The following is a 25,415-nucleotide window of genomic DNA, read 5'->3' on the forward strand; positions in this document are numbered from 1 at the left end:
AGTTGGTGCAGTGCTGTGGTTTTGACTTTCAGCCTGGGAACAGTGCTGATAACACCAATGTTTTAAGTTGTTGCTAAGTCATGTTTACGCTGACCAAGGAATTCGTGAGTCTCATGCTCTGCAGGGAGGAGGGGAAGCTGGAAGGAAGCAGAGACAGGACACCTGACCCAAACTAACCAAAGAGGTATTCCATACCACAGCACATCATGCCCAGTATATAAACTAGGGGCAGTTACCCAGAAGGGCTAGATCACTGCTTGGTTAAGTTGGGTATCGGTAGGCAGGTGGTGAGCAGTTGTATTCTCTTCCCTTGTTATTTCCGTTATCATTATTATTATAGACGGCAGCAGTAGTGATTTGTGCTATACCTTAGCTACTGGACTGTTCTTATCTCAACCTGTGGGAGTTAAATTCTTTCAATTCTTCTCCCCATCCCTCCAGGAGCAGGGGGGAGGATGGGGGAGATTGAGAGAGAGACTGCATGGTTGAGTTTAAACCATGATGCCATAATTTGCTCATAAAGTAATATATTCTTTTGTGCATGGAGTATGTGCCTCTGACTGCTCTGCATTTTATTTTATTTCCACTCTAACTTGCAAACAAAACTTCATTTTGTCACCATTTCATTTGATGAAATGCCTCCTTTGCCTTTTGCTCTTGGAATTAGTCACTTAAAATCCTCCTTGGAATTACATCTCTTGCTCTGCTGCACATTGTGCAAGAACACCTGTCTTGCCAAGAAATTAATAATAGTCAAGGGCAATTTTCAAGATGATGGGGGTATGGCCAATTAGATTAAATTGCAAAAAAGGCCCCTAAAACCTTAAAAAATTATTTTAGCCAGTTCAAAGAGATGTTTATACAAATAATACAGGTTGCAATGTTGATGGTATCACATCTGAATATTTACTTTTTTATTCAGAAGATGTTCAGATTTAACTATTTATCTGAACTCCTTTATTCATCTTTCTCATCCTTTCTGAGAGCACAGAAAGAATGGAAAGGAGCTTATATGAACAAAGGGCTGATTGTGTTGGAATATAATTGTTTAGCTTTATGGTTTAGCAGGCATCCTCTGGTTTACAGAAGCATGAGTAGAGATAAAAATGGCTTTTAATAAACATTGAGATCTGACCTGTGCTTTAGAGGTATGCTAAATTAGCAGTAACCACATAATAAATACAAATTGTCTTTTTTTTTCTTTAAAGGAAAAATAATTAAAAGAAAATGTTTGATTTTAAAAGAAATCTCAATAAATACAATTTTTAGTGAGAAAAATATAGAAATTGTGCTGAGGTGAAAGAATGAACAAATACAATTAGAAGGAAAAAGAAAAAAAGCTTTAGTAAAAGGTGTATTTGACATTCGTATTACTGCCATAATATGTGTTTGACCTTTAAATTACTGAATTTATGTTTTCATTAACTCTGCTTTGTATTTAGGTCTAAGGGAAATTTTACAATTTTAAAACACTTTGATCAATTAATCAAGTTTAGCTATTTATGAATCTAAAGAAAAGCAACTACTCATGTTAAAAATGTATTTTTCTGAATTTGTACATTGTAACCATTAGCAAAGAGCTAATGTGATGATGGATTTAGTCATGGATGCTTTTTGAGGAAGTATTTTTTGATATATTTTAGAACAGCAGTTTATATTTCAGTCAATATGGTCCTTACTAAATCATATTGCATATATGCTGAATCTTTTGTATCACTTTCAGTTAGTCCCCATTATATCACAGAATCAAAGAATCATAGAATAGTTAGGGTTGGAAAGGACCTCAAGATCATCTAGTTCCAACCCCCCTGCCATGGGCAGGGACATCTCACACTAAACCGTAACACTCAGGGCTTTATCCAACCTGGCCTTGAACACTGCCAGGGATGGAGCATTCACAGCTTCCCTGGGCAACCTATTCCAGCACCTCACCACCATAACAGGAAAGAACTTCCTCCACATATCCAATCTAAACTTCCCCTGTTCAAGTTTTAACCCATTACCCCTTGTCCTGTCACTACAGTCCCTGATGAAGAGTCCCTCCCCAGCATCCCTATAGGCTCCCTTCAGATACTGGAAGGCTGCTATGAGGTCTCCACGCAGCCTTCTCTTCTCCAGGCTGAGCAGCCACAACTTCCTCAGCCTATCTTCATACGGGAGGTGCTCCAGTCCCCTGATCATCCTCGTGGCCCTCCTCTGGACTTGTTCCAGCAGTTCCATGTCCTTTTTATATTGAGGACACCAGAACTGCACACAGTACTCCAAGTGAGGTCTCACAAGAGCAGAGTAGAGGGGCAGAATCACCTCTTTAGACCTGCTGGTCACGCTCCTTTTGATGCAGCCCAGGATACAGTTGGCTTTCTGGGCTGCCAGCGCACACTGCCGGCTCATGTTAAGTTTCTCATTGACCAACACCCACAAGTCCTTCTCCACAGGGCTGCTCTGAATCTCTTCTTGCCTAACCTGTTGCTGTGCCTGGGATGTAGGACCTTGCACTTGGCATGGTTAAACTTCATGAGGCTGGCATCAGCTCGCCTCACAAGCGTGTCGAGGTCCCTCTGGATGGCATCCCTTCCCTGCAGCGTTATCAACAGAACCACACAGCTTGGTGTCATCAGCAAACTTGCTGAGGGCGCACTCAATCCCACTTTCATGTCACTGACAAACAAGACCAGTCCCAACACCGATCCCTGAGGGACACCACTTGTTACTGGTCTCCAGCTGGACACTGAGCCATTGACCACAACTCTTTGCATGCGACCAGCCAGCCAGTTCTTTATCCACTGAATGGTCCACCTATCAAATTGATATCTCTCCAATTTAGAGACAAAGATGTCATGGAGGACAGTGTCAAATGCTTTGCACAAGTCCAAGCAGATGACATCAACTCCTCTACCCCTGTCCATCAGTTCCATAGCTCCATCATAGAAGGCCACCAAATTGGTCAGGCAGGATTTCCCCTCAGTGAAGCCATGCTGGCTGTCACCAAGCACCTTGTTGTTTTTCATGTGCCTTAGCATGCCTTCCAGGAGAATCTGCTCTAAGATTTTACTGGGCACAGAGGTGAGACTGACTGGTCTGTAATTCTCCAGGTCTTCCATTTTCCCCTTCTTGAAAATGGGGGTTATATTTCCCTTTTTCCATTCATCGGGAACTTCACCTGACTGCCATGATTTTCCAAATATGATGGCCAGTGGCTTAGCAACTTCATTCGCCAGCTACTTCAGGACCCGCAGATGGATTTCATCAGGTCCCATGGACTTGTGTGCATTCAGGTTTTTAAGATGGTCTCGAACCAGATCCTCTCCTACAGTGGGCCCAAGGTCTTCATTCTCACAGTCCTTGAGTCTGTCTTCCAAGATTTGGTTGGTGTGGTCAGAGCATTTGCTAGTGAAGACCGAGGCGAAGAAGTCATTCAGAACTTCAGCCTTCTCCAAATCCTTTGTAGCCAGTTCTCCCGATAGCTTCCAGAGGGGGCCTATGTTGTCTTTAGTCTAGTTTTTATTCACTATGTGCCTATAGAACAATTCCAAACCAGATGATAGGTAGATTTTATGTGCACTGATTATATATATGATTTTTTATTTGCTTTGTTTTGCAAATATAATATTAGGAATGCAACCGGCTAAATTTTTTCTTTATTTTTTATTTCTTGTAGGACAAATAGAAAGAAAAACCTAGAAAATCCTTCGACATTTGGAGCTAAATAATAATGTTAAGAGTACATTATGGTTAAACGGTCAGGCATTTGCAACAACCAAGGTTATGAACCTGCCAGCTTTGAAGTTACAACCCAGCTTGAATTTACATTTCTTTGATGCATTTCTCAGACAATACAGTACTAGTTCTGTACTTTGGGGGCGGATGATGATAAAGAATATACCCATGTAGCATTATGCAATATTGTGATTCATTCTGTCTAGTAAAATCTATAAAAGTTACTTATTTGAAAGAACATTACACCCATATTTAAATAGCACTGTAGATTCAACAATTGAACAGTTATGAAAACTTGCTGGAAAAAATAAAGGTTGCCCAAGGTTCGAACTAAATTAATTTAGACTCAGTTCCTGAACTGAAGCATTACAAGTTCACACTTCGTATACATCACTAGACAATTTCTTCAGACTAATATAAGAATTACTTAGTTTAGTTTGTTTATCTTGGTTTCTTTAATTTAGATCCCAAGTCTTTCATTTGGCATTTGGGGAAAAAAAATGGGGGAGAGGGGAAGAATAAGCTGGGCAAATAATCCACCATGTTCTCGGTAGTCATAGAACCATAGAATAGTTTGGGTTTCAAAGGACCTCAAGATCATCTAGTTCCAGTCCCCTGCTATGGGCAGGGATGCCCCACAGTAGACCATGTCACCCAAGGCTTTGTCCAGCCTGGCCTAGAACACTGCCAGGGATCTCTACTTTCTTTCTTTTCCTTTTATTATTGTGGTTGATAGACTTTGATTGGCTGCCAGATGCCAACCCAGATACTCTCACTGTCCCCATCCTCAACAGAACAGTGTGAGAAAATACAGTGAAATATCTTGTGGGTTTAGATACAGAGGCAGATTGCCTTCCTCATTGGCAAAACAAATTTAACCTGGTGAAAATTAATTTCATTTATTGCCAATGAAAAGTGTCTGATAGCAACAAAGTCAAAAGTAAACCAACACCTTCCCCTCCCCAGTCCTATTAGAGGCTCAACCTCACTCCTGCATTCCTAACTCCTCTACCTCCTCCCCCATGGGAAGTGCAGGCAGAAAGGGGAGTGGAGAATTAGGGTGAGTCCATAACAGTCCCTTTTTTGCTGCTTCTTCCTTATGTTTCCCTTGCTTCAGCATGAGTCCTTCCCACAGGATTCAATCCTTCAGGAAATATCTATCCGCTCCAACATACTGCCCTGCAGTGTGGTTATGCGCTCCAGAGTGATCTTTCATGGTATGCAGGGAAATAACTGCTCCAGTTTAGTCCTCTCAAACAATTGCAGAGCAATCTCTGCTCTGGCATCTGAAGAACCTCCTCTCCCTTCTTCTTTAACCTTGGTGTCTCCAGGGCTCTTTGTATAATGGCAAACAGGACACAATTCAGATTACAATCAAACCGGATCCCATTGACCTGCAAAAATTAATTTCTTCTATAGGTTGAAATTCTGTTAAAATAGATCTAATGCAAAGATAGTCCCAGTAAAAGCACCCAGTTAGAGGCTAATTAATCAACAAAGAGAAAGGACAATATTAATTGCCTTTATCAGTAGCTATTTAAAAGTTAAAACCTTAAAAAGAAAATTAATCATACAGATACCTTATGTAATTAATGAAAACAAAACAACAACAACAAAAAAACAATTCAGAGATTGGACGAATCAAAGATGACCCTTCTTGTTCTGTTGATTACAAGTAAAACCTTGATTAGCAAAGACTCTTGGTAGTTGCTAGATGCTTAGCTACCCTAAATATCTATTCTGGTGGCACTAGTAATTAGGACTAATCCCAATTCAAAGTTCCAACTTCAGCATTAGTGAATATGATCATCAGAGTATTCATATTCTAATATACTTTATGACTATTACCATGCCAAGATATGCTGTTCATCTTGTTCTTCTTTTTTTTTTTCCATTTTTTTGTCTCTTTTTAATTGTTTCATTCATTATTGTTTATCTGTAAAATGCTCAGTAAGTACTATGTTTTCCATAACTACTTGTGCTGTTAGAACAAGGACATTAGCTCCCAGTCAAGCCTGTGGACTGTCCTCAAATTCTAAATAATAAATTTTATTAAATCTCCATACATATAGTCTGACAAATATAAGTGGCAGGTAGTGCTTTCAAGTTTTTAATCTGCAAGCAAACAGATTTTTCAGGTACTACCTTGTACTACTGTTGAGACTGAATGATAAAATTGTATTTAAAAAAAAATATTTCTCACTATCATGACAAAAAAATTACATTGTGGGTACAACACAGCTAATAAATAAATTCCTGTTGTGTCTAGCACCAAAGTATGACTTTATGAAGTCAAATTTGTCTTTCAACAGCATTAAAAATTTATTTAAAGAATAACTCAACATTAGCATACCTGACTTACTTGTGAAATTAAATCTTGTGACTTCAGGTCTTGCAACTTTAGATCACTTCTCATGGTAATATAATGCTTACTAGAATTGTTCTGGAGAGCTCACTTGTAACTGAGAGTGACTCATGTTATTTTTTGTTTTTCATAACTTATCTTTTCATCAAAGTGTTTGCTGGTTGACCTTTTTTAGGTTTTATTTTTATTCTATGTTTTATTGCAAGATACTCTTTTCCACAATCTACGTTTGAGATCATGCAGAATAGTATGCACATGTTTCTGGTAAGAAGTCAATCTACAGATTTGATTGATAGAATGTTTTCCTCAGTGCTGAATATTTCTTATTCTTTTCTATTACTTTGTGTACTGCAAGGTGAATTTAATATCTGATGCATTGAACAGAATACAGATTCAGCACAGTTCATTCAGTTAAAAGTTTTGTCAGAGCCTGCTTTAAATTGAGAAAAATAGCAATCTTGTATTATCTAACTTTATGCAATGTAGGCTTAGTGTGTGTACATTTCTAACATGAGTTAGTGGACTGCTTTTTCCCCCTCTATTCTGTGTTAAAGGCATTGAATGTTTTCCATAGAAGAAGCATAAATAAAAACTGTTCCATTTTAGTTATACTTTGCCTGTACTAGTGAGAAAAGTAAGGTAGTTTGATATAATTAGCCTGGAGATCTTTCAGTGATTAAGGCAAAAAGCACTTATAAAGAAACTAAATGAGATTTAATTGAAAAAAGCTAGTTTTTCATAATAGAATAAGAATTAAGATTTCTCAGCATGATCCTGCTACACAGATGCCAAGAACTTGCATGGTTTATTAAAAGACAAATGAACTTTTAAGAAGCTATAATGATCTATATGCTACAAAAATGTTTAAACGAAGATAGAAAATTAAATAAAAATATTACTTCATGAACATCAAGGCTAAGAATGCAGCCAAGTTAAAAGACTTTGAGAGTTTATTATATCTGAAATCAGCTTCCAAGTAATTTCATTCTCAAAATCTATGAAGCGGGGAACTGATTTTTGTAGATCCCAAGCATGATTAAGTGGGTGAATAAGAATTCTCTGTATTCTCTTTCCTGCCTGTCCTGGGTTCAGCAGTAGCAGTCATTTTTCCCCTTCTTACTAGCTGGTGCAGTGCTGGGAACAACACTGATAACACCGATGTTTTTAGTTGTTGCTCAGTAATGTTTATTCTGACCAAGGACTTTCTGAGTCTCGTGCCCTGCCAGGGTGGAGGGGAAGCCAGGAGGAAGCAGAGACAGGACACCTGACCCAAACTAGCCAAAGAGGTATTCCATACCACAGCACATCATGCCCACTATATAAACTGGGAGGAGTTACCTGGAAGGCCCAGATCGGTGCTCAGGTTGGGCGGGGTATTGGTCAGCAGGTGGTGAGCGGTTTTATTCGCTTCCCTTGTTATTTTCTTTATTGTTATTATTATTGGTGGTAGCAGTAATGGTTTTGTGTTATACCTTAGTTATTGGACTGTTCTTATCTCAACCCATGAGAGTTACATTCTTTCGATTCTCCTCCCCGTCCCCCCGGGAGCAGGGGAAGGAAGAAGGTGGGGAGTGAGCAAGAGGATGCATGGTTCTGAGTTACTGGCTGGGCTTAAACCACAAGACCACCCCACTTGGGTATGTATTGTAAGCCCAGGTTGTAAAAAAGGATAGAATTTGTGCCTTGTAATTTCCCCTTTCATATAGACAGTTAGGAAGTAGATGAGGTAAGGACTGAGTCATCCCCTGTGTAAAGGGGAGAGTAACTTGCTATTGCCAAAGGTCAGCACGAATCCAGGGTTGCTCTCTTCTATAGTGTATAGATTCTTAAATGATCTCATCACCCAGAATCTAAAGGTAGGACTAGGTACCTAAAAGCTTTTGAATGAGGATTTTGACTTGCAAGGTAAGTCTATAACGCATTAAGAAATAATGATGATTTTGAGTGAGACCAGTTGCCTGCACATTAGGTGTCTAATGCCATTCAAGTTGTCACACGCATAGCGACCTGGGCATGGGAGTAACAGATATGACAGAGAATCTACAGGAGGCCCATCTGGTATAACAGACAGAAGCCTAGAGCATCTGAAATAGAACTAGATTCCAATTTCAGGCAACTAAATACTAATTGTAGTCAATACACACAGTGATGTCTGTCAGTTCCTCCTAATACTGACATTTAGCTCTTTGTATTTCAGTCTCTGTGTAATTGTCTGTAAGGTCAATTTTACAAGAAAGGCTGGAAGGAGGCTGCAGGACCTGTCATTCTCACCTCAGTGTCAGGGAAGGTTACTGAGCGCCACTACATGACATGTACAGGACAACCACGTGATCAGACCAGTCAGCATGGGTTTATGAAAGGCAGATGCTGCTTGGCTAATCTGATTTCCTTCTGTGACAATGTAGCCCATTCAATGGATAAAGGAAAGGCTGTGGATGTTGCCTACATCAACTTCAGTAAAGTCTTTGACACAATTTCCCACAGCATTCTCCTGGAGAAAATGTCTGCTCATCTCTTAGATAGGTGTACTGCTCACTAGGTAAAAAAAACTGGCTGGATGGCTGGGCCCAAAGAGTTGTGATGAACAAAGTTAAATCCCACTGACAACTGTTCACAAGTGGTGTTCCCCAGGACTAAGTATAGGGTCCAGTTCTGCTTAATAACTTTATTGATGATCTGGAGGATGGGATCAAGACCACCCTCAGTAAGTTTGCAGAAAACAAGAAGCTGAGCAGGATTGTTGATCTGCTAGGGGGTAAGAAGGCTCTACAGAGGGATCTGGACAGTCTGGATGAATGGGCCATCTGAGGTTCAACAAGTCTCAGTGCTGGTCCTGCACTTGAGTCACAACAATGCCATGGAATGGCATTGGGGAAGAGTGGCTGGAAAGCTGCCTTGCAGAAAAAGACCTAGGGGTATTGGTTGATAGCCAGCTGAAAATGAGCCAGCGGTGTGTCCAGGTGGCCAAGAAGGCCAACAACATCCTAAGTTGTAGCAGAAATAGTGTCACCAGCAGGACTAGGAAAGTGTCCACCTGTACTTGGTAATGGTGCGGCTGCATCTTGAATACTGTGCTCAGTTTTGGGCCCCTCACTACAAGAAAAGCATTGAGGTGCTAAAGCATGTCCAAAGAAGGGCAGCGAAGCTGATGAAGTGTCTAGAGAAAAAGTCTTATCACAGAATCATAGAAGAGTTAGGGTTGGAAAGGACCTTAAGATCATCTAGTTCCAATCCCCCTGCCATGGACAGGGACAACTCACAGTATGTGCCAAGCTCTACAGAAAAACAAACAAACAAGCAAAAACAAATTAAGTAAAAGGAATGACAAAAAGGTATTTTTATTTTCTAGTAACACCAATTTCATCAAAGCCATATCCAAATTACTGAAAAATGTTATAAGTGTTGTTGTTGCTTATGTTTCTCTAATAAAATCTCCAGAATTTGTTTTTTGTGTTGTTTTTGTTGTTTTGGGGTTGGTTTTTTTTTTTGTTGTTTGTTTTTATTTCTTTGAATGAGAATTTGGAAATTACCTTTTTTTTTTTTTGGCACAGAATGAAGTAAATGAAAATAGTATAAGCACTAAACAATGCAATACTGGTCTGGAAGTTATTTTAACTCAGTAGGAGCTATGAGGAGTGGAATGATGCCCCAGACTGACAGAGGTCTGGATAGCCAGAAGGAAATGTTAGTGCTCTGCATGCCAAATATGCATATTCACGCATGCACCGCAGTTACAAAAGGTGCCAGTATGACATTTGTTTTTTGGGAGAGAGGGATAGGCTAATACTCAGAACTGTATTAGGGAGGATGCCAAACCACAAATAGGATTTTGCTTTATTGAGTGGATTCATATCTATACTACTTTTCATTATATTTTCTCATTCCACATTTATAATTTGCTTTAATTGTATATATAAATTTATTTTTCATTTGTTCTAATAAACCACTCTATAAATTGTATATAATTGATACTGTTGTTGGTATTTGAAACAAAAAGATGATATTTCGTTGTTGGTTTCCAAGTAATTCTTGCTTTCTCTATGTGTGACTTTTTCTTGTTTATACCTTTAAAGTGATTAAGCTAAAGGAAAGTATAACATGGTGTGTGTAACTAGCCAGAAATAATTAACATAAGTTGTTGCTGACTACATTGTTTTTATGTAATGTTAAATGTATATAAATTTGTTTCTCAAATTAAATTCCAGATGCTTTTAGACACTGTTCCAACTAAAATATATGGTGTGTGATACACATTTTTTGATATTTAATGCTTCGTATTGTGCTCTTTTGGAATATTTTTTTGAGTTTTTTAATAAAATATTAAAATACTCTTACTGCATTTAAAAATTTAACTTACATGTTTTTGTCACATGTAACAAATTCAAAATCTACTTTTTTTTACATGAAAATTATATTTTGTTTTGAGAAAAAAAAATTCATTATTTCTCTATTTAAAACCACAGAATCACTAGAATCACAGAATTATAGAATAGTTTGGGTTGAAGGGACCTTCAAAGGTCACCTAGTTCAACCCCAACATCTACTACTAGGTCAGGTTGCTCAGAACCCCATTCAGCCTGGCCTTCAACGCTTCCAAGGATGGGGTAACTACAACCTCTCTGGGCAACCTGTTCCAGTGTTTCACCAAGCTTTTAATAAAAAATATCTTCCTAATGTCTAGTCTCAATCTCTCCTCTTTTAGTTTTAAACCATTACCCCTTGTTCTATTACTACAGGACTAAAAAGTGTCCCCCCATATTACTTATAAGATCTCTTTAAGTATTGAAAGGGCACAATAAGGTCTCCTTGGAGCATTCTCTTCTCCAGGATAAGTAACCCTTGCTCTCTCAGCCTTTCTTCATAGGAGAGGTGTTCCATCCCTTTAATAATATTTGTGGCCCTCCTCTGGACTTCCTTCAACATGCCCATGTCTTTCCTGGGCTAGGGACTCCAGAACTGGATGAAGTACTCCAGGTGGGGTCTCAGCAGAGTAGAGCAGAGGGCAGAATCATTTCCCTTTGACCTGCTGTTCATGCTTCTTTTTATACAGCTAGGCATATGGTTGGCTTTTCTGGCTGTGAGGGCACATCATCAGCTTATGTTGAGCTTCTCATGAATAAACACCCAAAGTCTTTCTCCACAGGGCTGCTTTTAGTCTCTTGATGCCACAACCTGTATTGATACCAGGTGTTGCCTTGAGGCAGGTACAGGACCCTGCATATGGTCTTGTTGAACTTCATGAGATTTGCATGGTCCCATTTTTCAGGCATGTCAAGGTCTCTCTGAATGGCATCCCTTCCTTCAGGCTTTTGAACTGCAGTCACTCAGCTTGGTGTCATCTGCAAATTTGCTGAAAATGCACACTCAACTTCATTGTCTATGTCCTTCATGAAATACAAGAACACTATTAATCAGTACTGGTCCTAATACAAACCTCTGTGGAACATTAGTCACCACTGATCTCCATCCGGACAGTGAGAACTTTGACCTTCCTTTCCTGGCTGATACACCTATAGAAGTCTTTCTTAGTATACTTTGTGTCCTCTGCCAAATTCAGCTCCAGCTGTTCCTTGGCCTTCCTGACACCATCCCCACACAACTGGTCATTATCCTTATATTCTTCCCAGGATACCTAATTTGAAGTAGACAGAGTACCTATTTAATATAGATTTCCTGTAATAATATTTGTGATATATTAAGTAAAGAAACAAAGATTTATAAAAGTGAATATAAGACTACATGAAGGGTAACTAAAATAGAAGAACAATACAGGTTTTTTCAAGTCATTATTATGCTATTTGGAGCTATCCTTTAAATAATTGTTGCCCGTGTATTGAGTGTTGATGACAAGGCTTGGCAGCAGAAATACAGTAGGGGTAATCTCTGTAAGGACAGGCCAGATACTGCTGGCTGGAACCAGACACAGCTGGTTCTGTCCAGTTCCAACCAGTTTCAAAGGAAACTCTGCAAGGTATTAGTGACATCAACAACCAAGCACCTTAGACAGAACGTACTTAAGAAAGGGCAAAACAGTGCATAGAAGTGAGGAGTGAGGAGAAAAAGCGAGAGAGACATCCTCATGGACACCAAGGCTGAAGAGGAAAAGAGAAGGTGGTCCAGGTGCCAGAGCACAGATGCCTCTGCAGCTCATAGAGGAAACCACGGTGCAGCAGGTATCCACACTGCAGCCTACGGAGGACACCACACTGGGGAAATGTAAAAGTTTGAGGAGGACGGAGTGACAGAGAGGAACTATTATGTGTTGACAACAGCCTCCATTCTTCATTCCCTTGTGCTGCTCACGGAGGACTAGGTAGAGGTATAAATAAATAAATAAGGCTTGAAACTGAGCCTAGAAAAGGAGTGAGGGGAGGATTTTTTCAATTTTTTTTTCTCACTTTCCAAATGTACTTTAGTTGATGATAAATTAAATATTATTTCCCTAAGCTGGGTGTCTTTTGCCCATAACAGCAAGTAGTAGGCAATCTCCCTGTCTTTATCTCAACCCACAAACATCTTCATTTTATTTTCTCCCCCATCGTGTTGAGAAAGGGGAATGAGAAAGCAGGTTGGTGGGCATCTGGCAGCTAGCCAAGCTCAACCCACTACAACTGATTTCAGTATTCAAGTCATATATTTGCAATAGACCATACACATATATCTCACAAGCTTGAAGAATTTTGATTTTCTTACTTTTAGTTACTTGAAACAATGTGTGTTATTTACTATTATTCTACAATAATACCAAATTTATTTGGTGTGTACTGATTTACCAACAATGGATTTCAACATATGGTCTTTGTTTTGGTTGGTTTTGTTGTTTGTTTTCTTTTAAATTTTAACATGTTCTTCTATAAACTATGCTAAAAAATATGCTTTGAAGAAAAATATTATCTAATTGGGTTATTTGAGACTAAAACCAAGGGAAAATTGTGAGGAGAAACAGTGTACAGAGGGAGAGTTTGTATTTCACAGAAAAAAAAATATATACAAAATCAGGTCTTTCAGTTTTACATGACATATATAGGAATTTAAGACTAAAGATCAGTGCCACTGATCAGTGTACTGGTGCATATCCTGTAATACCTTGTCACTGATAATGGTCAATACATTTCAGAAAAAAAAAAAAATACGTGGAACACTTGGAACAAACATGGGATAAAGTTCCCTTTAGAAAATCTCTATTTAGCATATCTATCCTATTTAACATGGTTATTCAAAAATCCTGCAAACACATTAGGGCAGCTGCATCAGAAAGACAGAGATGTGAATGGATATTAATGGACTATCATACTTTTTTATGACAATATAGGAAATTATTCTTTATAAGAGACTACATTCATGGCACAATCATATGCTTAGCTTTATAATAAAGATGCCAAAGAAATTTATTTCTCCATTATTCCAGGCTCCTTTATGATCTAGTGTATAAGTATGTGAAGACATTTCATTCACTCTTCCTTCCTCCACGCATAAAACATATTTAAAAAAAATAATAATATATTGGATATGGAAGCTGTTTTCACTTTCTGTACTTTTTTTGTCCATTAACAATTTATTCTTATTTTTAAGATTATGACTGTCTACCTTTTACTTGAAAACAATAGGAGAATAACAATGTATATAGAGAAACTTGGTATGGGCAAAGTATTTCACCAGACATCAAAGTCTTTAGTCACTGAATACACTAAAAGCATAAAATATGCACTAGAACTAGAAAATTGTGCCTTAGAAATAATTCTGCTCAGCTTTTAAATTTAGTATGGAAACAGCTCTACTCTTGCTTTCAGATGATTCATTTGAAAGCCTCTAAGGTTAGGGATTACGGGCAAGATAAACAGTTCCATTTTGAATTTTTAGATTTCACTATTTAAAAGCATTGTATGCAAAATATTTTAATATTATGTTGACACAGTAGTCACAGGCAATGCAGAAACGATCAATGTGATCAAGCAATTGCCAAAGTTTATTGAGCACACACTGGGTTATATACCCATCTCTTTCTTCCAGCTTGCGTCATTTCCTTAGATACAGCAATTCCGTGGCTAACATTCAAAGGCTAACTTACATCATAAGCCTAGCAACAGCAATTCCATTGGCTAACATTCTAACATTCAAAAGTTAACAATGTTGACTTGCTAGACATTGCTTGCCGACCACAAATTTATAACGTCTTAACTATACAGCATCAGCAATCTTACTTCCCTAATTTGCCTCCCCAGATGCTCTGGTTATGTTAAGGCCCAAGCTCTCTTTATTTCAATTAAAGGAGCACAAGTTCTGTCCATGGCCTCTTGCCTCTGCTCACAGCTATGACAAACCTGCCCACAATATTATTTTTATAAGTTTCCAATTACTCAAAATTTATTATTTAACTGAAGACCTTTTCATATTTTGAGCCAGAAGGAGTATACGACACATAGTTATCAAGGTAAAAAAGCAAGTGATGGAATCAAAATCTGATTAATTCTAAGTGATTTGGTGTCAGTAGAATGGCTTTGAAATGCTTACTTTACATGTAGATTTTTTTGTTTTTTAGTTTTATTGTAAATTGAGCTATCACTGAAGCCCTGTGTATCTGCCAGTATTGCTCTGTAGCAACATGCCATAGACAGAGAAACTAATATATAGAGGGTTTATCTGTCTCGTCTTCCTCCTAACAAGAAATACATTACTGCTGGACCACAGAATCATAGAATGGTTGGGGTTTGGAAAGGACCTGGCCTTGAACATTTTGAATCAGATTCAAAATTCTGAGGCTTCTAACTGGTAGTCATTGAATATGTCAACATTGTCTTTTTCTTCAAAATGGTCTATAGGGATGCTGGGGAGAGACTCTTCATTAGGGACTGTAGTGACAGGACAAGGGGTAATGGGTTAAAACTTAAACAGGGGAAGTTTAGATTGGCTATAAGGAGGAAGTTCTTTCCTGTGAGGGTGGTGAGACACTGGAATGGGTTGCCCAGGGAGGTTGTGATTGCTCCATCCCTGGCAGTGCTCAAGGCCAGGTTGGATGAAGCGTTGGGTGAGATGGTTTAGTGTGAGGTGCCCCTGCCATGGCAGGGGGGTTGGAACTAGATGATCTTAAGGTCCTTTCCAACCCTAACTATTCTATGATCCTATTCTATGATTCTATGATTGTTGTAAGTCTGTGAAGGTGATGCAGCAGCTAATCTTGGAAATCACCTCCAGGTACATAAAAGACAGGAAAATTATCAGGAGTAGTCAGCAAGGCTTCACCAATGGGGAAGTCATGCTTGACCAACTTGATAAACTTCTGTGATGATGAGGCTGGCTTGGTATATGAAGGGAGAGCAATGTACATTGTCTACCTGGTCCCCATCAAATTCTGAGAGAATGTCTCCCATAAAAACTTCAGACAAGCTCTTGAAGTCTGGGCTACATGAGCAGATAGTGAGATTGATTAAAAACAGACTGAATGGCAATGCAACGTCACAAATATGAAGTCAGGCAAAGCACCAGGTGGCCTGCATGGATGAACAAGATGCTCCTGGAAAAGCTCAAACACAAAAAGGAAGTTTAAAGAGGGCAGAAGCAAGGAGAGGTACAGAAAAATTATTCAAGCAGCAAGGGATCAAGTTAGGAAAGATAAAACCCTGAAAGAATTAAATCTGGCCAGGAATGTAAATGGCAATAAAAAAAGCTTCTACAGGTATGTTGGCAATAAAAGGAAGAAAAGGTATAAAATGTGGTCTCTCTCCAGAAGGAAACGGGAGACCTGGTTACCCAGGACGTGGAGAAGGCTGAAATACTCAGTTACTCAGTGAATTTTTTGTGTCAGTCTTCACTGGCAAGTGTTTCAGTTACACTAACCAAGTCACAGAAGGAAAAGGCTTTCAGCAGGAGATCAGGTGGTTGAAACTAGATGATCTTTAAGGTCCTTTCAAATCCAAACCATTCTATGATTTTTATGATTCTATGATTCTATAAAGATTGTGTTACATGTCTTTCACCAGTTGCTGTCATTGGCAGCATCCTCACAGTTTTTCCAGGCTGGAGAATTTGGCATAGAAATAATCCTGACTGGATGTCCTTGATCCTTCCCCATACAAAAAATGTGTGCTACAAGAAGTGCTTATTTTATCTACACTTATGAACAAATCCTATTGTATTTTTATATAAGACTTTTTTTTTTTTTTTTTAACACTGAGTGTGTCACTTCTTTTATAGTCCTTATGTCTTCAAAGGGAAAAACAAAGCAAAAGAAAAGACCACTTGGAGTTTAGTCTTGGAATATAGCCTTAGCTAGACAACAGAGTGTGATGAATAGACCATTCTATATTCAGTTTATTTGAATTAGTACCTTAAACCTTATTTTTAAAGCATTTTTAGCAAAACCATATATTTCTATATGACATGATTATTTATCAGGTGAGCTGTTTTGTTTTGACAAAAGCTTCACATTTTCTGCAAAAAACACTGCTGAAGTACTAAGCGACCTGAATCTCTCAGGCACTGAAAGCTGTTCCCTTGAGGTTGATTATTTGTCTCTCTGAATATGTCATTCTAAAGAACAGCAGATACATCTTCCAGATTCAATCATGGAGAGGCGACACCATCATTTCCTCTTAATACAACAGTTTATCTTGTATTGTGACGATCAGGAAAGCCAATCCTAATGAACAAAATGTCAAGCATACAGGGCTAGAGAATATAGCTGAAATGGCTCATCAGGTCAAGATATGAAGCAACCCAACCCAGGAAAATTAAACAGAAAGTGATTATTGTTTGCAAAGACTGGGCTCATCTGTGCACACATTAAATTTGTTGGTTTAATGTACTTTTGAGTAAAAATATAAATTCTTGGATTTTAATACATCACTTGTCTTTAATAAATCTGTCCAGATTGTGTGTTCATCATACATGGATTTTAGAAGTAATTCACCACCTAGGGAAAGCCCAGCTACACTGTTTAATGTTTGCAATGCGCATAAACCATATATTCAATAATATTTTAGCATCTGGTTATAGCATGTGCCTTGAATGAAGATACGCAAAAATACCATATCTTTCCCACACATATTATAATTACCTTTGACTGTGTAAGGCCATATGATGTGTGAAGTGGCTGATATTCCATAAATTCACGATTGCTCTTTACAGAACAGGACTCAAGTGGCTGGAATATAGCTATTTGAAAAGAAATTAGCCATCATAATCTGAAATTAGGGTAACAGTTATAAACGTTATTGTTATCTCATCTGCTGTGAGACCCATCTAGAATAGGCAGTACTCAGAGGCACTAGGAACCAGTACTGTATTGCATTGTCTATACAGCTTTATGGAACAATTAAGAATGAGGCAAAAATTATATTTATTTTTTTTTTACAGAACAACATCTGAAACATTTTATATATGTTCTTGCTCTGCAGTCAGGTGATGACAAACAAGACATAGCCAACTGACTAAACCTTTTCCTGAGACTCTTGTCCTAAATTTTAGCACTAACTTTCCCATTTTTGATAAAGAAAGGTAAAATAGTTAGTCTACTGATAATACTTCTGTTCTGAAGAGTAAGATGAGAAGGAGAAGAAAGATATCAAACTGGCTTTCTCCAGAAAAGTATTTCACCTTGTATTAATGTTTTGAAGAAATACAAATATCCAGATTTAATTTTAATTTCTGTGAAGAACCTTGAAACTCAGACTTTACTTAGGCATTTAGTAAGGTGATTTGGGGTTGCTTTAGCTAGGGGATTTTGAGACAAAATGGGCTGAGGTTTTCTGAGGAGTTTTTATTGTTTTAATTAGCAGTTCTAGCCTGAGGCTAAAATGACAAAAGCTACTGAAACTTCACTGAGATACCAGTGCTCCTGACAACAAATCTTCCTCTCACCATTTCTTGCATAAAGCTTTAAATTTAACTCAAGCATCAAAATGAAGCATAGAAAATTGATCTCGATGGAAGTGGTAGGTCTCACAGAACTAACTCAGGTGGACATCAACACAATTCAGGGATTATCCCAATCTCAAGAATCTTTATTATCCATGTCTTCATCTGGAAGTTTGAGGAATTTATAGCTGCAGTGAGGGTTTCTAACAGCTATTGCATTTGTCAAAATTACTTCCCATTGAAGGGGACATAAATGAAAAACTCAAGTCAATGTTGCTATAGTTACTATCTAGTCAATGTTCGGATTTAAATGAATTCATGTAAGAGACTAGGTGTAAGAATTAGTTGTTTGGTTTAAATGTTTTTTTCATGTTAATTTTAAAAGTTCATGGATATTAAACAAGCAGCAGCCTCTAAAACTTGCAAATTTTCTTTCTTATGACTTGCTACAGAACTATATGGATTATGAATTTTAAAAATACTTCATTACAATAGAAAAGATGATGAAGTTAAAAAAAGATAAAAACTATCAAGAAGCTTGTGGAAAGACTAGCATGCTACTACTATTTCATCAGTTTATTTTGTACCTTGAATGAGACTTAAATGAGATTATAAATGCAACAAAAGAATTTTCTGAAGTTTGTATGCTATTTATTCAGTTGCCATGCCTGAAATGTGCAATACTTTATTCTTCTATTGTATTTTAGTCCTTCCATTGTTCAGTTCTAGAGAATAAACACATCATTACCATTACAATCTGAGTTGGGAAATGGGTAAGTCAGAAATTGAAAAATCTTTGATGTCCGTTATTCCATACAATATGTAAAGCTGGTAAGGAAGACATGTCTTAAGTATCTTGATTCAATTTGAGCATAGGAAGTCAAAGACAGAGATATCATTGTGGTGCCTAGGGGAAGGCCACGTTAGAAGTGTACAGCCTGATTTAGAGCTGAAGGCTGTCACACATCTGGACTTATCGCAGTTTCAGAGTGGAATGATGGAGTGAATTTCAGGCTGCAAGCACTGCAGTAAGGACAGTTCTTTTTCCTATAAAAACTGAATAAAAGGTTATAAATTTATAGTGTCACTTTCTCTCTCATTCTAACTTTCCCCAACTCTATTTTTTGCTCCTTCCTCCAGCAAAAATAGATGCTGGGGCACTTTTTATCAGAAAACAAAAGAAAAGAAAATAAGAAAATTAAAAAAGCCATAAATTTAAATTCAGGTGGAATCCTCAGTATTACAGAACTGACTGCAGATACTGGATAATTAAAAGCCCTCATATGTAAAATAATTGTGAAGCATTAGAGACAGTGTGAAAGAAAGCAAGAGAGATACAGTCAGTTTTGCTGTCCTTTATAAAATAATCTTTCATGGTCTTTCTTATAAACGCTAAATAGAATTTACTATGAAGTAAAAAGAAGGCATTTTTTACACAAGTCAATACATACAAATTCCCATTCACCACATGCCTTATAAACCTAATGTTATAATTTATGTGTTTTTTTTTTCTTTTGAGGTAACCTACATTTTTAAATGTTCTTGCAACTTGAAATAATTATTCTGATAAACATAAAAATAGATGAAGAGCTTTCTGTAAGTATAGATGAAACAATATTTTCTTTGCTTTGGGCTTTTATTTTGGTATAGTTTCTTTCCTGGCTTATTTTCTTTCAAGACAGTTGCCTTGGAACAGTCTCTTTTTACTTATTTGTGAAAATTTTAAAAGATTATAATCTTCTTTAGGCTTCATGCTTTTATAACTACTGTATAGAGAATGCCAACTGTCATTACCTACTGAGTAGGTTAGTTCCATAGAGGGAGGTATAAGCGATATTTTTATAAGAAAAATGACTGATTATGCAGCTTCTTACATCAGCACAGTCATTGGGTATACCCTTTATTTTTCCTGTATACATTTTTAAATATGAACTTTTATACACATCAGTACAAAAACATTTGTGGTAGCACTTTGGTGAATCTGTTGTGGTAAACAATGTGGACACCAGAATCAGATAAAGACAAGGCACTGTAGAAATCAAAAGCTTGGAGTAAAGCTTACCATCTCCATCCATAAAATTTTGGTATGTGTATGGGTGGTTTTTGCTTTTGTTTAGTAAATGGAGCTTCACAATAGCAGGTCCAAACTATACTGATACCATGAATGTCTTTTACTGGAGCAGACTTTCTATGTAGCTGTTAAAATTTGATAAAGGGACCTATTTTGTTTGATATGAAACTTTGAATATTTACATATTAATGGACCAATGTTTAAACAATTGAAATAGTTGAGAAAACCTACTGTTGATATTTTATTCCTGTGTGTTCCTATATACGAAAGGAGGAAACCCCAAAACCAAACCAAACACCCCCCCCTCAAAAAAAGGGAAGTTGTATATTGCCCCTTTGAATGAATTAATCAAAGATTAAAACAGAATGGGAATTTTGAAAGACAATTAACGGTCCCTTCTTTCATCATAAATATGGATTCAGTATTGCTCTGTGGATCAGTGCTGTACTGGCCAGTATATTGATGCACTTCATACAAAATAGAAGTTGATAAATAAAAATTTACTGAGAATTTGCATGCACAGTAAGAAATCTTCATGCATGAAAAAGTTTTACAAGTTGTGCATGTGCATCAGGTTTTCCAAATATTTCCAAACTGAGTTTTCCTAAACCTTTTTAAATGTAAACTTTTTTTTTTTTTTAATCTATCTTCCCCCACCTTCCCGCAAAATATTCTTTTCCATGCTTCCTGGTAGCCCCTAATACATTAAATATTAAGCAATGCTTTAAAATATATTTTCAAAATACTCATGCATTTGTATAACTGGAATATTTTTGTTTTCAATTCAAACTCTGCAAGCAAGCTTAACTCAGGAACATATCACAGCCCCTATCCCTAGAATAAAACTGTGATACTAATTTCCCTCGAAGAAACAGTTCCCTACCAGAGGAAACGATGGCTGTCAAATAGCTTTTATCTGCTACTAATACTAAATACTTCACACACCTTCAGAATGAAAAGGTGAAAGACTGGGTCTATGAGTCATACTTAACGTCTTCATTTTCCTCGTAAATGGTTAAAATATTATAAACACTCTGGAAAATATTAACAATTATAGCATTTTTTTTTCCTTTTTCCTCTTTGAATAAAATTAATTTTTAAAAAATAATATTATATAAAATTTGGATGCCATAATACTGGGAATATACTTAATTTTTATTTTGCTAATGGATAGTTCTTTTCCATGGCAAGCTTATATAAACATCTATGATCTTTCTAAAGCAAGAATTTTTACTCCCTGTAACAGATTTCTAATAGAAAAGTGCACCCTATACACCTGAAAGCTTTGCAAAAAGAGGCCAAAATTATTTTACAATAACAAAATATGCTAAATAGTCAAGGCTTATGCATTACAAATACAATAGTTCTCATTTATTTTTGCTTATTTATTCGATATTCTTTAATTGCATTTGGCCTTATCAAAAATTGCAAGTTTCCTTTGTTTCCTTAGTTTGGTAGAGGCATATCATGATATAAAATCATAACTGTGTCTGCTCATATCAAGTAAATAATGAATTTTGGCTGAACTGAAATACTTGACATTATGATGTTTACATCTTCAGAAGTATTTCAGACTATGTTTTTCTTTTCATGTCTCTTTGGAAATCATGCTTATTTCATAAAAAAAACCATCCCTTCTGTTTATAACACTCTAAACAAATTACTTTCTCTTTTTGTGACATTCCTGAATCATGTAAGCAATATCAGAAATCAAAAATATCCCTTAATATTTTAATTCTCTAATTTGGTTCTTTAAATTCTTCAAGACAAATCTCAACTTGCTTATTTATGGCAATAAAATGGTCAGCCCCATGGAGAGTTTCATCCTATTTATGACAGAAGACATTTCATATTGCAACATCTTCTTTTAGACCAGTTAGCTACTCAATTAAAGAACGTGTGAACGTTTTTCCTCCAATCTAATGGCAGACAGATAAAGCAGAAATGTACTAATACACTCAGAGTTATCTTCCACACATCAGTGCAGGAAATTAAAGATAAAACACTTGATTACACAGACATGCACTTGGGTAAGATATTGAATATGGCACAGTCATCAAAAGAAATGCCATATGGAGACCCATATGGCTCCATAGACAGTACTAACAGATTTAAGATTTGCTCTGCTTAAAAAATGAAAAGAAGAAGCATTCCCACTAGTAAAGAATCACCTCACAGAAAAATGAAACAGAATGGAAGATAGGGAAAAGCACACATGGCAAGACAAGGCAAATAAAGAAGAAAAGAAAAGGAAAGGAAGAATAAAAAAAAAAAGGAACACTGTATTGGTAAATAATCACATGTCAAGACTTCCCACATATTCCTCAATTAATTTATTGTAATTAATGTTTGCATAGTCACTTAGACTTCTTCAAACATTCTCACTATAAAGTAACTGAGAAACCAAAGCCAAACCTTCTCCAGAACATGAAATGGTAACTAGATCCTTGATAAACCTTTTCTTGTATCACAGTTGCACAGGAATTTTTCTACTGTTGGAGAAATCTGACTGCTCATAATGGTCACGTCCCTCACACAGCCCCAGTCTGGAAGAAATACTCCATTTCACAACAGCTATATAGGAGAATAATAATTGATTTTAAGCTGCTGGCTATGCTTTAACAATGAAACTGAGGAGGAATTTGGCCATCTATGCTGTGTTTGGAGGAAATAATTGGATCAGATGACATCATGAGGTCCCTTCTAACCTCAAGTATTCTATAATCCTGCAATTTAAAATGTATACCTAATGATGTGAGGAGGCACGAACCTCATATCTCTTTGGGCTAATGACAGTAGCTTCACTCAGGACCAAATCTCAAGTTTGAGATGACTGACACCTTCCATTTTTCAGTACTGGCCTGGGCAGAGAACACATTTCTGACATGTATAAATTCTTCAGACTATTGTTATTGTTTAGTTTTCCAAATGGTAACAGTATAAGCAAAGCGATGCAATTCTTGTAATACCCTTTCTCAACATTTCTCTGTAACTCAGAAAAAAATGCAAAATCGAATATACAGAACTGCTCACTTCTGAAGTTTATGATCGTTGACCTCTTAGCAATGATAATTGCTACTGCTTTAATATTGATTTTTTACATCAAAAAAATTGATAACATTTATGTAAAAAGAGTATTACATGTAAGACAGTAAGGTCTGTAATATTTGTACTCTGACCATCCGTTATCTCTTTAGTTTTGAATGATAATTGCTTTCTAACTATTGCTTTTTGTGTTCGCATTTGCTGAAATATTTTTAGATTATCATATATCTTATTTTCAGAAACTGCTAAGTGCCCTCAAAAATATGTTGTTAGCTCATAAATTTAGAGCTAGTAGCAAGAAACCAAATGCTGCTACTGTTACCCCTTACCAAAGAAGCAACATATATTTATAAAAAAAGCTTTTAAACAAAAATGCTGAACTATATTTTTGGTATATTTTCATTCAGTTTTTTCCTCAATCCAAGTATTATGAATACTAAAGTCTTGCCATTGACTGAAAAATAAAAATAATATTTCTTCATCTAGAGCTGAATATTTTTTTCCCTGAATAAGATAATCAAACAATCTTATACAGAACACTAAGTCAAGGAGAACAAAAGCATCAAGCATAGAAGTAATTTCAATCATAGACCTTGTTTTTGTTATTTCAAGACCATATAGTCAATACCGAAGACTGAAAGAGGAATTTTGGTGGGAAAGGAGTCAGATACTTCATAGTGTAAAACATGGATTTCCATTGTATGTTTTTTTCATTTTATGTTTTACTTTTTCCTTCTTCCTTTACCTGCAGGGTGCAACACAAAACATTTAGGAGAAAGAAAATAAATATTCTAGAAGTGTACGGTAAGCATGGCAGAGGGAGGAGTGGTGGGTGGGGAAGGGTATTTTTGTGCTATATTATAATCTACCTCACAAACTAGAGGAAAACCTACCAGAATTCTAAACTAAACATTAGAGATACAATAAGATAATCTAGAACTCTGTGGTAATAGTGATTATGAATTCATAGAAAATACATACTTTATTTACAGGTAAACCATATAGAATCATAGAATAGCTACGGTTGGAAAGGACCTTAAGATCAAGTTCCAACCCCCCTGCCATAGGCAGGGACATATCACACTAAACCATCCCACCCAGGGCTTTATCCAACCTGGCCTTGAACACTGCCAGGGATGGAGCATCCACAACCTCCCTGAGCAACCCATTCCAGTGCCTCACCACGCTTACAGTAAAGAATTTCTTCATTATATCCTATCTAAACTTCCCCTGTTTAAGTTTTAACCCATTACCCCTTGTCCTGTCACTACAGTCCCTGACGAAGAGTCCCTCCCCAGCATCCCTATAGGCCCCCTTCAGATACTGGAAGGCTGCTATGGGGTCTCCATGCAGCCTTCTCCAGGCTGAACAGCCCAAACTTTCTCACCTTGTCTTCATATGTGAGGTGCTCCAGTCCCCTGATCATCCTCGTGGCCCTCCTCTGCACTTGTTCCAGCAGTTCCATGTCCTTTTTATGTTGAGGACACTAGAACTGCACACAGTACTCAAGGTGAAGTCTCCCAAGAGCAGAGTAGAGGGGCAGGATCACCTCCTTCAAACTGCTGGTCACGCTCCTTTTGATGCAGCCCAGGATACGTCCGGCTTTCTGGTGCAAGCTCACACTGCCTGCTCATGTTAATTTTCTTATCGACCAACACCCCAAAGTCCTTCTCTGCAGGCCTACTCTGAATCTCTTCTCTGCCCAACCTGTAGCTGTGCCTGGGATTGCTCCGACTGAGGTGTAGGACCTTGCACTTGGAATGGTTAAACTTCATGACGTTGGCATCAGCCCACCTCACAAGCGTGTCAATGTCCCTCTGGATGGCATCCCTTCCCTCCAGCGTATCAACCGAACCACACAGCATGGTATCATCAGCAAACTTCCTGAGGGTGCTCTCAATCCCACTGTCCATGTCACTGACAAAAATCTTGAACAAGACCGGTCCCAACACTGATCCCTGAGGTGCACCACTCATTTCTGGTTTTCCAGCCGGACATTGAGCCATTGACCACAACTCTTTGCATGCAGCCATCCAGACAGTTCTTTATCCACCGAATAGTCTGCCTATCAAATCAATGTCTCTCCAATTTAGAGATAAGGATGTCATGTGGAAGAGTGTCTAACGCTTTGTGCAAGTCCAGGTAGATGACATCAACTGCTCTACCCCTGTCCATCAGTTCCATAGCCCCATCATAGAAGGCTACCAAATTGGTCAGGCAGGATTTCCCCTTAGTGAAGCTATGATGGCTGTCATCAAGCACCTTGTTGTTTTTCATGCGCCTTAGCATGCCTTCCAGGAGAATGTGCTCCAAGATTTCACCAGGTACAGAGGTGAAACTGACTGGTCTGTAATTCTCCAGGTC

Source organism: Lathamus discolor, chromosome 4 (assembly GCF_037157495.1).
Source record: "Lathamus discolor isolate bLatDis1 chromosome 4, bLatDis1.hap1, whole genome shotgun sequence".
Lineage (NCBI taxonomy): Eukaryota > Metazoa > Chordata > Aves > Psittaciformes > Psittacidae > Lathamus > Lathamus discolor.